The 19,679-nt window shown below is 34.5% G+C and overlaps 2 protein-coding genes across 38 annotated transcripts in view; one reads left to right on the top strand and one right to left on the bottom strand.

The window, feature by feature from the left end:
* Window positions 1-10,377, top strand: part of LOC110256378 (uncharacterized) — a 411,636-nt gene extending 401,259 nt beyond the window's left edge. The window contains exon 7 of the transcript XR_014822564.1: window positions 6,298-10,377. The gene's annotated coding sequence lies outside the window, so the exon portion shown is untranslated. The remainder of the gene's footprint in view (window positions 1-6,297) is intronic.
* Window positions 1-19,679, bottom strand: part of RBMS3 (RNA binding motif single stranded interacting protein 3) — a 1,488,242-nt gene that overhangs the window by 88,759 nt on the left and 1,379,804 nt on the right. The gene's annotated exons all lie outside the window — the stretch shown is intronic.

Raw genomic sequence — 19,679 nt, 5'->3', positions numbered from 1 at the left:
TAGAAATGAAATTGAATATGCAATAATAAAAACACTTCCTACAAACCAAAGTCCCAGACCAGAGGGCTTCATATGTAAATTCTACCACACATACAAAGAAGAACTTATACCAGTCCTTAAACTCTTCCAAAAGACTGAAGAAGGAACATTCCCAAAGACATTCTATGAAGCTACCATCACCCTAATTCCAAAACAAAGATCTACAAAAAAAGAAAATTACAGGCCAATATCTTTGATGAATATAGATGAAAAAATTCTCAATCAAATTTTAACAAACCAAATCCAACAATATATAAAAACATAATAAGTGGGATTAATCCCAAATTTGCAAGGATGGTTCAACATATGCTAATCAATGAATTATACCAAATTAATACAAGAAATGTCAAAAATCATGTGATTATCTCAAGAGATGTAGAAAAAGCATTGACATTCAACATACAGACATGATAAAAACTCTTACCAAAGTGGGTATAGAGGGAACATATCTAAACATAATAAAAGCCATTTATGACAAACCCACAGCCAACATAAATACTCAACAGAGAAAAGCTGAAAGGCTTCCCCCTAAAATCTCAAACAAGACAAGAATGCCCACCTTCACCACTTTTATTCAACACAGTATTGGATATTGGATAATAACCTAGATACAGCAATCAGAAAAAAAAAAAAAAAAAAAAGAAGAAGAAGAAACAAGGTTGTTCCCATCATGGCTCAGTGGCCATGAAACTGACTAGTGACCATGAGGATGCAATTTTGATCCCTAGCCTTGTTAAGTGGGTTAAGGATCTGGCATTGCCATGAGCTGTGGCATAGGTTGAAGGTGTAGCTTGGATCTGGCATTGCTGTGGCTGTGGTATAGGCCGGCCGCTACAGCTCTGATTCGACACTTAGCCTGGGAAACTCCACATGCCATGGATGCAGCACTGAACAAACAAACAAACAGAAAAAGAGAAAGAAATAAAAGGTATCTAAATTGTAAGAAAAGAGGTAAAAGTGTTACTATATGCAGATAACATGATACTATATATAGGAAACCCTAAGGACTCCACACAAAAGCTACTTGATATGATAAACATTCAGCAAGGTAACAGGGTACAAAATAAAAATTCAGAAATCAGTTGCATTTCTGTATACTAACAATAAATATTAGAAAAGGAATATCAGAAAATTACCTTTTAAGGAGTTCCCACTGTGGCACAGAGGAAATGAATCTGACTAGGAACCACGAGGTTGCAGGTTCGATCCCTGGCCTAGCTCAGTGGGTTAAGGATCCGGCATTGCCGTGAGCTGTGGTGTAGGTTGCAGAGGCGGCTCAGATCTGGTGTTGTGGTGGCTGTGGTGAAGGCCAGCAGCTGTAGCTCCTATCAGACCTGTAGCCTGGGAACCTCCATATGCCATGGATGTGGCCCCCAAAAAGACAAAAACAAAACAAAACAAAACAAAATAAAATTACCTTTTAAAATTGAGCCAAGAAAAAAAATACCTAGGAATAAACCTGACCAAGGAGGTGAAAGACTCATACACTGAGAATTATAAAACCTCAATAAAGATAGTTAAAGATGATTCAAAGAAATAGAAAGATATCCCATGCTCCTGGAGTTGAAGAATTAATATTGTTAAAATGGCCATACTCCCCTAACCAATCTATAGATTTAATGTGATTCCTATCAAATTACCCATGACATTTTTCAGATAACTAGAATAAATAATTCAAAACTTACACTGAACCATAAAACACCCAGAATTCCCAAAACAATCCTGTTGTGGGAGGGTGGGGGGTGGTGACAAAAACAAAACAAAGCAGGAGGCATAACTCTCTCAGACTTCAGACAATATTACAAAGCTACAGTAATAAAAAACAGTTTGGTACTGATACAAAACCAGATATATGGATCAATGGACCAGAATAGAGAGCCTAGATATAAACCCAGACTCCTACAGTCAATTTATTTTTCACAAAGGAAGCAAGAATATAAAATGGGAAAAATACAGTCTCTTCAGCAAGCAGTGCTAGGAAAACTGGACAGCTTCATGTAAATCAATGAAACTAGAACAAACTCTCACACCCTGCACAAAAATAAACTCAAATTGGCTTAACGATTTAAACATAAGACATAACACAATAGAATTCTTAGAAGAAAACATAGCCAAAATGGACCTAATCAAACTTACGATCTTTTGCAGAGCAAAGGAAATCATTAAAACAAACAAACAAACAAACAAAAACACCTTACTGATTGGGAAAAAATATTTACCAATGATCCAACCAATAAGGGCTTAAACTCCAAAATATACAGCTCATTCAACTAAAAAAAAATTAAAAAATAAAAACCAAACCTAATTGAAAAATTGACAGAAAACCTAAGTAGACATTTCTCCAAAAAAAGACATTTGAATGACTAGTAGGTACATGTAAAGATGCTCAACATCTTTAATTATCAGAGAAATGCAAATTAAAACTACAGTGAGGTACCATCTCACAACGGTCAAAATGGCCATCATTAATACATCTACAAATAAATGCTGGAGAGAATATGTGTGGAGAAAAGGGAACCATCCTAACTGCTGGTGGGAATATGAATTGGTACAAACTGCTATGGTATAGAAGTTCCTCAGAAAACTGAAAATAGAACTACCATATGGTCCAGCAATCCTACTCCTAGGCGTATATCTGGACAAAACCACAAATCAAAAAGACACATGCTCCCCTATGTTCATTGCAGCACTAGTCACAATAGTCACAATAGCTAAGACATGGAAACAACCTAAATGTCCACCAACAGATGAATGAATTAAGAAGATGTAATACATATATACCATGGAATACTACTCAGCTATAAAAAAGAACAAAATAGTGCCATTAGCAACAATATGGATGCAAATAAAGATTCTCATACTAAGCAAAGTCAGAAAGAGAAAGACAAAAAACACATGATATTGCTTATATGTGGAATCTAAATTATGGCACAAATGAATATATCTACAAACAGAAACAGACTGAAAGACATGGAGAACAGACACATGGTTGCCAAGGGGGGTGGGGGAGGGAGTTGGATGGACAGGGAATTTGGGGTTAGTAGATACAAACTATTACATTTAGAATGGATAAGCAGTGAGGTCCTACTGTGTAGCACAGAGAATTATATCCAGTCACTTGTGATAGAATATGATGGAAGATAATATGAGAAAAATATGTGTATATATATATATATATATATATATGCATGACTGTCATTTTGCTGTACAGCAGAAATTGGCAAAACTCTGTAAGTCAACCATACTTTAGAAAAAATTTAAGAATGCAAAAAGTGCCATTACATTGATAACCTGAAATATCTACACTATTCATAATTTTAATATGATCCATTTGCAATGTTTGTGCAGGGTAAAATTATAATAAATTTACCTCAGACGTATCATCTAGCATTATATAATTTTGAGACAAAAAGAATTGTACTATGTATTTGAATGAATGTGCCTGCCAAAATAAAAGCTTTCAGCTAAATTATATGAACTCTTTTCCACTTAAAACATAGTGATTGGGGTGATAAAAGATTAAAAATTTCTTACTTATTTTTTCTTAGGGCCACACTGTTGGGGGTCCCAGGCTGGTGGTCGAATTGGAGTTACAGCGGCTGGTCTATGCCACTGCCACGACAATGCTAGATCTGAGGTGTGTCTGCAAACTACACTGCAGCTCACAGCAACACCAGATCCTTAACCTACTGAGTGGTGCCAGGGATCAAACCCACATCCTCATGGATACAGGTCAGATTTGTTACTGCTGAGCCGCAACGGCAACTCTGAAAATTTCTTACTTCTTACATTAATCTAATCGGCATTAAAGGGCATTGATAACTCACTACTATTTTGTATCCCAATCATAATTTTTTATTAATCTGTCTACTTGATTTACTCTGACTTAAATTATATAAACTGAAGTGTAAAAATGTAATGAAGAACCAAGCCAGATATAATGAAATAGAATTTGTGTTAACTTGATTGAAACATACCAGTCTCCACTCTGCCACCAACTTGTGTGATGTTAGAAAAGTCAATTAACCTCTCTGAGACTCATTTTCCTCAGCCATAAAAACACTATTTTATAATATTCAGGGTTTTTTTGTGATAACACATATAATGTTATTTTAAAAAAATCTCCTAAGGAGACAGAGCAAAGAGCTTCTGAGAACCTGAATAGGTAGGGCATTATTCCAGAAATAGAAAATTCTAAATATAAGGATCATTGCACCTGCTTGCTGATGCTTGGAATTCTTTTGGAAGTTGAACTTTTCACTTATGTAGTAATAGGAAAACATGCACATACCTAGGCCCAGTAACATCATCCCTACTAAGACACTAATAAGCAAATCAAATTCTTCAAAAGAGGCTTTGAGAGAAGCATAAGCTCTATTAGTTTGGTTGGCCTGAAAGGCTGTTTTTTATTTCTCATGGTTTCACCATACATGCACCGCGCGCGCGCGCGTGCGCGCACGCGCACACACACACACACAGACACACACACACACACACACACACAGAGTCAGGGCCAACTGATGGATACAAGCAGAATCTCATGAATCTTTCTTTAGTAGAATTTATGACCACAGTTTTGTGTTCCTCAAGACACTCATTTGATTTCTCTCCTTCTCTGCTCCAAACATCCTACATTTCATGGGAGCAGAGACCATACCTATTTACCCTGCATTGCATGCCTGAACATGGAATAGCACAAAGTTCCTGGCACATATTGTTAAATAAAAAAGCAAAAGAGAGAAAGAACAAGCTTTTGGCATATCTAAGTGTCCTGAGGAAAGGGCATCTTGGTGGAGTTGGGGACGGTGTTGAAACTAAACAGCTAAAGTTCCCAAAGGCAAATTATCCCTTCTTGAAAATTTCATCAAAATCTGGCCTCAAATATTTATAACGGTTGGTTGGCATATTATTTACTATTTAATTAATTTTTCCTGATAGACTATATTAGGGAAGGAATCTCTTTTAGGTTCAATTATGTATTTCAAGTGCCTAGAATGGTACCTGGCACAGCAGACATATAAATGTTTATTGACTAGATGAGTATATTAAAGGAAAATGATTCTGGTTTGATTTTTCCAAGAAGTTTCCTTAAAAGAAATCTAGCAACTTTTTTGTTACAAAAGGAAAAATCGGGTAAGAAATATCTACTTTTTCATTGCTGTTATTCTTCCAAGTTACAAGCAACATAGATGTTCTCTTGATCATACTGGAAATATTCCAGAAGTTAATTAATTCCATAGTAATTATAATTTGAAACTCTTGAACTTTTCTTTGGAGGATTCTTAAACATTATATGATTACTAAAATTTAAAACATATTTTCTTTCCCTAAGGAATCTCCTTTATTTTCAAATATACAATATTTTTATGGAAACATAACACATATTTTGTTATGCACTATACTATCATACTTTTAGTTCGCGTGTGATCATTTAAAGGCTACTTTAAGCAAATATGTGGTTCTACTGAACAAGCAATAAACAAGTTTTCCAATGGAAGCAATACAAGGAATATCCAGCCACTTTCAGCTAAGTTAAAAAAAATCGTGATTTGTGAGGATGGTTAATCATTCAACATGAAAAATAAATTGTATATGCTCTCTAATGGAAATTTAATAAACTCAAGAAGAGAAGATACATCCAAGGTAAACCTGTGGTGAGATTTAGTAATTGTCCAATGAATTTAATTTCTATAGGACCAAAAGTAAATGGAGAGGGAAGGAGGGAGAGAAATAGGATCAGGGAGTAAAAGGAGGTAAGTAAAAGCAGGATTTTCCTCTTATATAATTTGAACTCTGCAAGGAAATCAATGCTGTGACAATTTATTTCATTTTCTAGGACAGTTATAAGAAGAAACTGTGCCAGCCAGGACATTTATTATCATATGCTTGGCCATGTACGATAGAAATGGACATGATCGAATGATTGGTCCATTCTGCTTTACGTGGTTCTATCTATATAACTTCATAAGCAAGGATGATTGCAGCTACTGGGTCAGCCTTGCTGAACCAGGCAAATCAGAATCATCAGGTACTAGGGACACACTCTGGTCTAGCCCATGAGAAAAGATTGAAACTACATGTTCTTGCTTTAGATGCTTGTTCCAGACGCCAAATTAAAAGTCTCTTGTTTGGTTGTTGTTATCAGAATTACAAAAGGGAAAAAATGACAAAATCTTAAGACACCAGTTCATATGTCAGTAATTAGATCATACAGATGAAAGGTTGATACGTGAAGCATTTAATCCTGTTGTATTACAGATAATATTCCACTAAAGGATCCTCCTGTTGATTGCCTGCCAATGAATCGTCACTCTTGCCAATTTCAGACTGAACCTTATTTTTAGAAAAATACATGAAGGAGAGTTAAATGTCTGAGCTGCAATCCAACTTGTAAACACTTGTCAAGAGATATGGACATACTGTTAGAGACTGTTAAGAAATTTGCTTTGAACTTTCTACTCTTTAAAACGTCGAATAGGGAGGAGAGAAAAGCCCAGGGAACAGCAGGAATGACATCCTCAGGGCATGGAAAAAACCCCACAGGAAAATATGATGTTCTTCAAAAATTTAGCTCTCATGTTCCCCTTCTGTGGCCTTTTCAAGTTGGCCATTTGAAATGCTGGAAGAATTGAGTCACTCTGAGCTCATACTTTTATGATCAGTAATAGTGGTTCTTGTTACCAGGATCAAACATAATGCCAGAGAAAAATACAATTGAAAGCTCCCAGTGCCAAGGACAGGATAATCCAGAAAAGCCTGAATTAATCGACTATTGTCAATAAAGCACAACAAATGAAACATTTTCAGGAATATGAAGAAGAGACCATCCTATGCTATAAGCAGTTGGATCCTCCAATGGTGATGATTGAGGGTTTAATAGACTTCCTGTATTCCCAGTGACTAACAATGAAATAAGTAAGTCTAAATATACAGAGGCCTTTTTGGATGTTCCTACAGGCTTGGCGAAGGGGTTGGTTGCTTCCTGGGTTTATGCCAGGCAGGGGATTACTTCCATGTTTTTCAAATTTTGTTGCTCTTCCTCATGCTAGATTGGTGGCTACAGAGGAAAGGTGATTTAATGAAAAAGTATCTTCCCAAAATGTTACCAGGACTAGAATAAAACGATTTTGCATGAACATACCTGATGATTTTTCAAACTATTCCATCAACTCCCAAACTTTAACGGTATTTGGGGTAAATTGCCTCTAAGATTTCTTCTAATTTAAAGTATCTATTTCTATTCTCCAATTTATCTCAGTAGTCAGTTAACTAAATGGTAACATCAGATGCATATACTTTTGTTTATTAAAGAAGGCATATACAATATAATACATACTTAGCTTTAAAAGTATAGATGTAAGCAAAAGCATAATTAAGTTGCTAAATAATCTTTTTTTGCAAATATTTTTCACTAATGTATAGTTGGTTTACAATGTTGTCTCAATTTCTGCTGTACAGCAAAAAGCATTTGATTTATTGCACGAGAGATTAGTACACTATATATGATGTCATCATATGTATATATTTCATATTCTTAAGTCTAAGAGCTATTGCCTAGATCAAGCAAGGTAATTATTAGTGGAAAATAAACAGATTGCTAGAAATCTCATCTACTTTCTCCTACAGATGCATAACTTCCAAGGCTAACCCTGCCACTTTTGTATGCCAAAAGCTACATGTTGAAAATCTTTATCTGGTTCCACGAATTCAACCTGTCCAAAAGGAACTCCATGTTCCTGATCTTGAACATTTTCCTTCTCTTACATATACTAATTAATCTTCTGGGCTGAAATTGAGCCTTCTAGACTGAATAGAGTCAGTTTTGACCTATGCATCCTTTATATCTTTTCTCTTTCTCATTCTCAATTTTTCTACTTCATCTTCTTCATACCTTTCATTCTTCCTTCCATCATTCTAGTTTATACCATAAATCTCAACAGTGTTGGATCTTTCTTTGGTATGTAAGTGTGACTTTGAACATATTCACATAAATATCTATTTGTATTATATATAGAGGTCAGTGTTTGGGAAAGAATATCTACTGCAGAGATAAGCATATGTGAACAGAAATATATACACAGTATCCATCCATCTGTCCACGCCACATATGATATAAACTATTCTTTGAAATAAATATTGTGTATGCATCTGAGAAAGTTGGAGAAATAATTTTGGAGCATGACATTAGAATCTAAGGATTTATGCATGTAGCATGCAACACAACATTAAAATGATTTTTTAGTATTGAGTAAAAATCCTGGAAATACTAGATTGAAGACATAAAAGGCTATATAGGGAAGTAATAATATATTTTTAATATACGCTATTGTTATACAGAAATTTTTCTAATGCATATTGATTAAAAACCCTTTCAGGATAACTCCTGGACAAAAGGTCTCTCTTCTGAATAGAAGTTTTAAGATTATTGTTCAGAGCTCAAGTTGATAATTAGGCTGATTTGCTTCATGCTACATAAGAATTAAAACGGCAAGAACACAATCCTCTTTTTAATGTGGATAAGGACGAATCCTCTTTCTGAAATCTGCTTTCAGATTTCCCAGCTGGTTCCTAGCTTCCTTTATGTACAATGGAGTTATGTTAAGTGGTGTAAAAAGGGACAAGCACCGCACTAATTTTTTAAAAATACCTTATGTAGATAGTGTGAAGCCAACTGAACTATTGGTGTGTCTTCCTGTCAAAGTCAGCAGGGAGGTAAGTTTTGTCTTCTCTGCTGATGATCTGGATTTGCCATCATTTCTCAAGTACAGTTTTCTGAGTCAGCTTAACGTGTGGGATTACCATAAGATACAAAGGCTTGATTCAGCTGAAGCCAAACCATCCATCTATGCATATACTCTAAAATTCTCATAATCCATACCAAGTAATTCTATTCTATTAGCTCAGTTTACCACATTTTACACCTTACACATCTTGACAACTGCTAAAAATCATGAAAACTTCATGAACTACAAAGTGATGATGGCTGACTGTTCTTAAACTGATAGTCAGTGTTTTAGGTGAAATTTGCTTCTCCGACACTCAGAGAAACAGAACCACAGGATTTCAATTGAATACATGGTTAGGCTATTATGAACAATGTTCTTGAGAATTATGACACAAACTACACATAATCTTGCAGTCCCCTTCAATGAGGAAGAAAAACAGCCTTTATCTTTTGTCAGATAGTATAATTTTTATAAAATCCTGGCTGAGATGAAGGAAATTTGAAAGACCAAACAAGCCCAATTCTAACTAATTAGATTTACTAAGCGGCATTGTGGTATCAAGCTAGATCATGAAAAACTTATATATCTGACGAATCTTAATTTAGCTGCTATTTAGACATTTCATCACATACTTGAAAGTTGACATTTTCTTGGTTTTTATTGAGAACTAATAAAACAATTGACCACATTTATTATCTTGGCATATAAAACTGCTATCTAAGACATTAGGTAGGGAAATAAAACATTATACCATTGTAGTTTTTTTCCCTAGAATATAGCAGCAGAAAAAAGTTATCTCTCTGGCCTTATGATATATATCTTTTTATCAGAGAATGAAACAATATAGCCATTTTTTTTCTTTTTTAATCACTTGGCCTTGGCTTCTAAGAACTCAAGACAAAATTTTAATACTTCATTGCAATAAACTACCTATAGACAGTCCTAGGTTTTAACAAATTTATTTCCTTTGCTATATGTCCTGCATTTCTTTCTGCTTAACTGTCTTTTTGAGTATGTCTTTAATTGTAAGTAATCTCGGCTCTTTTCTAAGGGTAGGCAAGGTAGAAATTCTTATTACTCATTCTCCTTGCATATAAAGTGGGTGGATATCTCTTTTTTATTCAAATGAAACTCAAAATCAAAAGAAAGAGATTTGCTGGTAGAAAATTAGGTCACACAGGAAGGAGAAGAACTAAACTTTTTCAGATATCAAACCACATTTTTTTCCCCAAATTTTTTCCTTTATACAATCTGAGAAGAGCTTTTATCTTGTATCATAGTGAAAAGAAGGGTTGTTGCTTCACCTAACCAATAGATCTACTAATTTTTCAGACTTTTAAGAAAAAAGAAGATAAAGAAGTGACTGGCAAAAATAACATCCACTATATGTAGCCTTTTCCTATACTGATCAACCATGGCCAACAACTGCATAAACATATTGCAAACACTGCATTCTAGAGCTCTGTAATAGACAATGAAAATCTTGCAAAACCCTTTCCAAATTTTGCAGAAAGTGGTGACAGCCAAAATGAGGGAACAAACCTACTTGGTGAGTAACACCATTTGCTTAAGCTCATATAAGCAAATCTATGCATGAAAAAAAAAACAAAAACAGAATTCTGCATTATGAATACAAGAGAACTTTCCCTAAGTTGTTTTGAACAAACCTGTTGATTGTCAATGACAAGATTTAAAAATCAAATACACAAAGTTGATTTCAGCATCAATTTCCCTTCCATGTTAGGCTTGGATTCAAGGAAGGTGTACACTTTTGCCTTCCTTAGAAACTTTGTCAGCATCCTTGTCTAACAAGGATACAATATATATAATATAAGCTAGATGCTTATAGTGTCTCAACATTTGCTAACACAAAAATAGCCTGTGAAGAGTAGTGTATAAACAAATATTTAGTTAGTACCCAATGTGTGCAAGGCACTAAATGAAAAGGGACGGATATTGTGAATTATCTACAATAAGCTCTCACATAGTAAAAGTATACTCTAGCTGTGAAAGAACTAGTCAAATGCACATGGAAAAGCTATTTATCACCTACCCACCTCTATCCATCTATCTATCTACCTACCTATCTATTTAATAACCTAACTTATTTTTTATATGATTAATAAATTACTCTGAAAATTATTTCCAAGGGCTAATTTAAAAAATTCTCTATTAAGGTGACATCATCATAAAATACCTCCCAGGGTGATTCCATTGTAGAAAAAACAAAAAAACAAAGGCAAACAAAACACCTTCATGTAGACATATAAGTTCTGCTATTTTTCCTTAGAGTGACAACCCTATCACTGTATCATTTCAACAGCAAAAGCATGAAGCATTTTATGACAGCCATGTGATGAGACAGGAAGTACTCTCAGTCTCTAAAGGTAGGGAATCTACTTCCAGCTGGTGTGTTCAAAGACTGGACCTAATTCACTCAGGTCAGAAAGTGCAGTGATTATTTTATGACACTCAAGTGTGCTCTACATATTTCACTCAACTCTGAGTGGAAATCTTGTAAAGGGGCAAGTTTGGTGTCAGGCTTTGCCCGGAGGTGTGGCCACAACTCTAGGAGAAGATGCTGTGTTGAAAGGGATGATGGAATGACAGCCCTAATTTATAATTAAGTGACACCTTCTGCGGCATGACTGTTGAAGGTCACACAGATGCTGTGCTCACAATAGATGAGGCATCAGAGGTACCTGGTAGCCATGGAAATTCCTTACTCTCTCAGATGCTCACTGTCTGTAATATGTGGTATATAAACCAAAACCTTGACTATAAGCTGGTGTTTGCTTAGAACAGCCTTCCTGCCTGACATCTCACACTTTATCTGAAAAATGTCTTTATTTTTCAAAGCAAAGTTAAGGAGTTACTTTCTCTGTGAAATAGTTACTCTTTGGCACAATGAATAACTTTACCCTCTTTTTTTTTTGGTATTTTTGTCTTTTTAGGGCTGCACCCACTGCATATGGAGGTTCCCAGGCTAGGGGTCAAATCAGAGCTGTAGCCGCTGGCCTACACCAGAGCCACAGCAATGCAAGATCCAAGCCGCATCTCATACAACACTCACAACAACACTGGATCCTTAAGTCATTGAGAGAGGACAGGGATCAAACCCACCTCCTCATGTGTTGGGTTGGGTTCACTAGCCGCTAAGCCATGATGGAAACTCCTACCCTCTTTATCAGCTCTCTACTTTGGACATGCTTTCCCTGTTACTCATTGCTGAATATAAGTGTTTGTTTTCTGACAGAGAGTTTGATCAAGAGAGAAGCCAGTAATATTTTAAAAGGGAAAAAATGTAAGTTTAAGCACTACTTTTGGTAAATATTCCTCCTTGGTAATAGAAATTTTGAAGGCACTTTACTGGTATTTGTGTTAATATTTTGAAAAATATTATTCTAAACTGTATTACTTCCTATGTTTGTCACTGAAACTAAAATAATATCTTTTTTCAAAGCATAACTGATTAACTCATATATGATTTATCTATATCTATATCTGTAATATCCTTTCCTCCATATACTACATCTTAATTGTTTGCCTAAAAAAACCTAAGCTAGTCAACACAGTGAACCATGACCCTAAACTGTAAACATAGCACCTAGGAATAAACAATTGGGTTCTACAGGGCTAATCCAACAAAGGTTAACATTTAAGGCAAAATAAAGTGTCCCCAGAACATTTTGAGAGGCAAGCAATAGTAAATATGTTTTAATATTTAGAAATACACTCAATATTTGAATTCATTCCTTACTGTTTGTTGAATGACTTCACATATTTCTCAAAACTGTTAAGATTTCAGATATAAATGAACATTTTACACTAATGTGCTATGAAAGAATAAATTGTTCTATAGATTATCTGTATCCTAATCCTCAATCCTTCACTGATTTTATAAGTAGTTTCTGTTGCCCTGGCAATATTTATAAAATAAATTATTTACCCTATCTCTATACGATTGTGTTTCCCTGGTAACTTGCTGTTTTCTAGGAATTCTGACATGGATTTTACTTTAGCTGCACACTTGCTTTCACTAGAGATAATCCATAGAAAATAAATCTTTAATAGATTCAATACTTAACATTATAACTAATGATTATAACATATTAAATTACCTAGAAAGTTATTTAATACCTATACCTAGAAAGTCCTAAAAATGCTACCAGAAACTGTTAGTACTCATCAACAAATTTGGTAAAGTTGCAGGATATAAAATTAATACACAGAAATCAATTGCATTTCTATATACTAACAATGAAAGATCAGAAAGAGAAATTATGGAAGCAATCCCATTTACCATCACATCAAAAAGAATAAAACACCTAGGAATAAACTTACCCAAAAAGACAAAAGAACTGTACTCTGAAAACTATAAGACACTGATGGAAGAACTCAAAGATGACACAAACAGATGGAAAGATATACCATGATCTTGAATGGAAAGAAACAATATTATCAAAATGACTGTAATACACAAGGCAATCTACAGATTCAATGCAATCCACATCAAATGACCAAAGGAATTTTTAACAGAACTCGAACAAAATATTTTCAAATTTGTTTGGAAACACAAAAGACCCTGAATAGCTAAAGCAAATATGAGAAAGAAAAATGGAGTTGGATAAATTAGGCTCCTTGACTTCAGACAATACTACAACTCTACAGTCATCAAAACAGTATGGTATTGGCCCCCAAACAGAAATATAGATCAATGGAACAGGATAGAAAACCTAGAAATAAACCCATCCCCTATGGTCAACTAATCTATGACAGAGGAGGCAAGAATATCCAGTGGAGAAAAGACATTTCCGTCAATAAGTGGTGCTGGAAAAACTGGAGAGCCACATATTAAAGAATGAAATTAGAACACTCTATAACACTATACACAAAAATAACTAAAAATGGATTAAAGACCAAAATATAAGATCAGATACTATAAAACTCTTTGAGGAAAACATAGGGCAAACACTCTCAGACATAAACCACAACAATAACTTCTCAGATCCACCTCCTAGAGTAAGGACAATAAAAACAAAAATAAAAAAAAGGGACTTAAAAGTTTTTGCACATCAGAGGAAACTATAAACAAAACAAAAAGATAACACACAGTATAGGAGAAAATATTTGCAAATGAAGCCACTGACAAGGGATTAATTTGTAAAATATATAAACAGTTCTTGTGGCTCATAACAATAACAAAAAAAAACCCCATCAAAAAGTGGGCAGAATATCTAAACAGACATTTCTCCAAAGAAAACATACAGCTGGCAAAAAAAAAAAAAAAAAAAAAACGAAAACAAAAACATGAGTGGATGTTCGACATCACTAATTACTAAAGAAATACAAATCAAAACTACTGTGAGATATAACCTTATACCAGCCAGAATGACCATCATCAGAAAGTCTACAAACAATAAATGCTGGAAAGGATGTGGAGAAAAGGGAACCCCCTTACACAGTTGGTGGGAATGTAAATTGGTGCAACCACTATGGAAAACAGTATGGAGGTTCCTCAAAAAATTAACAATATAATTATTATATGATCCAGCAATCCCATTCCTGTGCATCTATCCAGAGAAAACCATGACTTGAAAAGACACAGGTACCCCAATGTTCATTGCAGCACTATATTTGTTAGCCAAGACACAGAAGCAACCTAAATGTCCATCAACAGAGGAGTGGATAAAGAAGATCTGGTACATGTATACAATGGATTATTACTGAGCCACGAAAAGAATGAAATAATGGCATTTGCAGCAACGTAGATAGACACATAAATGATCATACTAAGTGAAATTAGTCAGTGAGAGATAAACATCATATGCTATCGCCTGTATGTGGAATCTAATAAAACACTGCAAATGAACTTATTTGCATAACAGAAACAGACTCACATACTTTGGAAAATTTTATTTACCAAAGGGAACAGGTGGGTGAGGGAGGGGTGAGCTGGGGTTTCTAAAATTAGGTTGTGAAGATGGCTGCAGAACTAATATAATAAAATTCATTGAATTAAAAACAAATTATATTCACTATGCTAAATAGTACTTAAGGATGTAACATTGTCAACACCTTTACAAATTGGCAAATTCTGCTTTACTGATGATGCAGTGATGAAGAAATTCTAAGTACTATCTAAGGGCACACTAGAGGTGAGGTACCAGTGGAAATTTTCCTCTTAGCAGCTGTGACAATCTTAAATTCAGAACTACGTGCTTTCAATTCTAAAAAATGTAATACATTATTCCTTGACCTATTCTTACTCTTTAAAGGTTGATAGTGGAGTTCCCGTCATGGCTCAGTGGTTAACGAATCTGACTAGGAACCATGACATTGCAGGTTCGATCCCTGGCCTTGCTCAGTGGGTTAAGGATCTGGCATTGCCATGAGTTGTGGTGTAGGTTGCAGACATGGCTTGGATCCTGCCATTGCTGTGGCTGTGGTGTAGGCCAGCAGCTACAGCTCTGATTCGACCCCTAGACTGGGAACCTCCATATGCTGTGGGAGTGTCCGAAGAAATAGCAAAAAGACAATAAATAAATAAATATAAAGGTTGATAGTAAAATAAGATAAAAACACATTCCTAAAGGCAGGTTACATACACAAACTTGGATTTCAAAAACCACATATTCACCACTTATTCTCACCACTCATGTGCTTAGGAGGCAGGGATCTTAGTCATCAGGAAATGTTTTCTCCAAGAAGCTTTCAGAAGCGCTGTTTGAAAGATGAGTATTACCTCCAAAAATATTTCTAAAGATATAAAAAGAGCTTGTGCATGACAACATTTCATAATGGAACCAAATTTAAAAATTTTGTCCATTCATGATTGACTTATGCATGATGCCACTGGAAGCTATGACTTTCTCACACACATCAGTGACATAATTTAGCATTTCTATTTTATATTTTCCAAAGCAAACTTAAATTCTAGACAACAGCACTGGGACCACCAAGCTAGTAAAAAACATGTAGGGAATTGTGCCAGATTTGATGAATAAAAGTTGAATTTCAATAGACTACACTTTACACAGTCTCTTCTTTAGCAAATGGTGCTGGCAAAACTGGACAGCTGCATGTAAATCTATGAAACTAGAACTTGCCCTCACACCATACAAACAATTCATACAACTCCATACAAACAATTCACCCAATTGAAAAATGGGTAGAATACCTAAATATACATTTCTCCAAAGAAGACACATGAATGGCCAGCAGGCACATGAAAAACACTCAACATCATTAATTATTAGATAAATACACAATCAAGACTACAATGAAGTACCACCTCAAAATGGTCAGAATGGCCATTGTTAACAAGTCAACAAATAAAAAATGCTGGAGAGGGTGGAACCCTCCTATACTGTTGGTGGTTATGTAAATTGGCATAACAGCTATGAAAAATAGCATGAAAGTTCCTCAGAAAACTAATGATAGAACTACCATGTGATCTAGCAATCCTACTCCTGGGCATATACCTTGATGAAACTAAAATTCAAAAAGATACATGCACTCTTATATTCAGAGCACTCTTCATAATAGTCAAGACATAGAAACAACCTAAATGTCAATCAACAGAGGAATGGATTAAGAATAGGTGGTACATATACAATGGAATACTACTCAACCATAAAAAAGAACAAAATAATGCCATTTGCAGCATCATGGATGCAATTAGAGAGTCTCATACTAAATGAAGTAAGTCCAAGAGAAAGACAAATACCATATGATATAACATATGTGAAATCTAAACTATGGCACAGATGAACCTATCTATAGAACAGAAAGAGACTCACAGACATGGAGAACAGACTCATGGTTGCCAAGGGGGAGGGGGAGGAAGAGGGATGAACTGGGAGTTTGGGGTTAATAAATGCAAACTATTACATTTATAATGGATAAGCAATGAGGTCCTCCTGTATAGCATAGGGAACCATATCCAATCTCTTGAGATAGAATATGATGGAAGATAATATAACTAAAAGAATGTGTGTGTGTGTGTGTGTGTGTGTGTGTGTGGTGTTTGCTGTGTGTGATGTGTATATGTGTGCATATATATATGTGACTGGGTCACTTTGCTGTGCAGCAGAAATTTACAGAACATTGTAAATTTTTAAAAAGGGAAAAACAGAAAAATATCTTCAGACAAATGAAAATAGAAATAACAACCTAAAACTTGAGATGTAGCAAAAGCAGTCCTAAGAGGGAAATTCATAGTGACAAATGCCTACACTAAGAAAAAAGAAAGAGCTCACATAAACAACTTGACTACTCCTCAAAGAAGTAGAAAAACCAAAACCCAAACCCCCACAAATTTAGTAGAAGGAAGTACATAGTAAACATCAAAGCAGAAATAGAGACTAAAACAACAAGAAAGATGAATGAAACTAAAAGCTATTTTTTTGAAAAGATGAAACAGACAAATAATTAGCTATAATCACCAAGAAAAAAAAGAGAGCACTCCAATAAAAATTATAAATGAAAGAGGAAAAACTACAAACAATACCACACAAATAAAAAGAATTATGAAAGAGTACTATGACCAATTATACACCAAGAAATTGGACAACTTAGAAGAGATAAATTCCTGGAAACAAACAACCTACCAAGGAAACATAAAGAAATAGAAAACTTAAACAAACAAATTACTTGTTAGGTGACTGAATTAGTAACAAATACCTCCCACAAAATAATGCCCAGTATCAGATGTCTTCACTAGTGAATTCTAAGAATTAATACCAATTCTTCTCAAATTATGGCAAAAAAATTCCACAGGAAAGAACATTTCCAAATTCAACTTTCAAAGCCCTAATCACCCTCACATCATATTAGGCAAAGATAGCACATACACACAAATAAAGTTACAAGTGAATATCACTGATGATCATAGATATAAAAATTCTCAATAAAATATTAGCAAACTTAATTCAATGATACATTAAAAGGTTCAGATACTATGATCATATGGTATATAAGGATGGTTCAATATCTGAAAATCAATCAATATGATAGATCACATTAACAAGATAAGAATAGAAATCATATAATCAACTCTACATATGCAGAAAAAGCATCTGACAAAATTCAACACCCCCTTATAAAAAAAAAAACTCTCAACAATGTAGGTATAGAGGGAACATACCTCATTATCACAAAGCCCATATACAGTAGGCGCTCAGTTAACATCATACTCAATGATGAAAAGTTAAAAGCTTTTCTTCTAAGATGAAGAATAAGACAAGGAGAGCCACTATTGCCACTTTCATTAGACATGGCAATAAGAATTCTAGCCATAGTGATCAGGCAAGAAAAAGAAATAAAACAAATTTGGGAAGGAAAAAATAAAACTGCTACTATTTGCAGATGACATATCATATTTAGAAAACCCTAAAAACTCCATCAAAAAAACTGTTAGAACTAATACATGAATTCAGTAAGGTTATAGGATACAAAATCAATACACAAAAGCTTTGCATTTCTATATCCTAATAGCAAACTATCAAAAAGAGGAACTAAGGAAACAATTCCATTTATAACTGCATCAAAAAAACCCAATATATATATAGGTATAAATATAACCAAGGAGGTTAAAGTTATGTATATTGAAAACTATAGGATATTAATGAAAGAAATTAGATACAAATAACTGGAAAGTTATTTTGTGCTATAAAATTGGAAGAATTACTATTATTAAAATATCCATATTACACAAAGCTATGTGCAGATTCAATGTGATTCCTATCAAAGTTCCAAAGACTTTTTTTCCACAGAACTAGAAAAAAGAATCCCAAAATTTGTATGAATCTACAAAAGATCTTAAATGGCCAAAGCAATCTTGAGAAAGAAGAGCAAGCTAGAGGCATCACACTTCCTGATTTCAAATTATATTGCAAAGCTATAGTATTCAAAACATTATTATATTGGCTTAAAAACATATACGGAGCAATGAAACAGAACAGAGAAAACCCAATAAATCCATTAATATATATTCAATTAATTAACAACAAAGAAACCAAAAATATACACTTCAATAAATGGTACTGGAAAAAAAAATAGCTACATGGTAAAAAATAAAACTGGCCCCTACCTTATATTATCCTCAAGATAAAGTTAAAGACTTGAACATAAGACGTGAAACCATAAAACTCTTTTTTTTGCATGTCTGTGGCCTACACCACAGCTTGTGGCCATACTGCTGGATGCTTAACCTATTGAGCTACGCCAGGGACTGAACCCACATCCTCATGGACACTAGTCAGGTTATAACCTGCTGAGCCACAACAGGAAGTCCCCCATAAAACTTCTAAAGGAAAATAGAGGGTAAGCTCCTTTACATCAATTTTGGCAATGGTTTTCTTGATTTGACACCAAAAATAAAGGCAATATAAGCAAAAGTAAACAAACAGTACACATCAAATTAAAAAGTTTCTGCAGAGCAAAGGAAACCATCAATACAATGAAAAGCCAGCATATGCAATGGGAGAAAATATTTGTAAATCATGTATCTGATAAGGGTTAATATACAAAATACATAAAGAACACACACAACCCAATAGTGAAGAACAGAAAAATCCAATTAAAAAATAGGCAGAGGACCTGAATAAATATTTTTCCAAAGAAAATACACAGATGGCCAAGAGACACACAAAAAGATGCTTAACATTACTGAACATCAGGAAAATGAAAATCAAAACCACAATGAGATAGCGCCTCTTATCTGTCAGGATGACTATTGTAAAAAAGACAACAAATAACAAATGAAAGGATGTGGAGACGAAAGAATGCTTGTTCACTGTTGGTGGGGAAGTAAATTGGAACAGGCACTATGGAAAACACTGTGGAGTTTCCTTAAAAAATTAAAAATAAAACTACAATATGCTCTAGCAATTTTCACATCTAAAAGAAGTT

Source organism: Sus scrofa, chromosome 13, assembly GCF_054392235.1.
Source record: "Sus scrofa isolate SSC_HxYL_T2T_F1_AM1 chromosome 13, Sscrofa_HxYL_maternal_Yorkshire_Landrace_v2.0, whole genome shotgun sequence".
Lineage (NCBI taxonomy): Eukaryota > Metazoa > Chordata > Mammalia > Artiodactyla > Suidae > Sus > Sus scrofa.
Note: the sequence above shows the minus strand (reverse complement) of the source record. Positions and strands in the feature narration are given on the sequence as shown.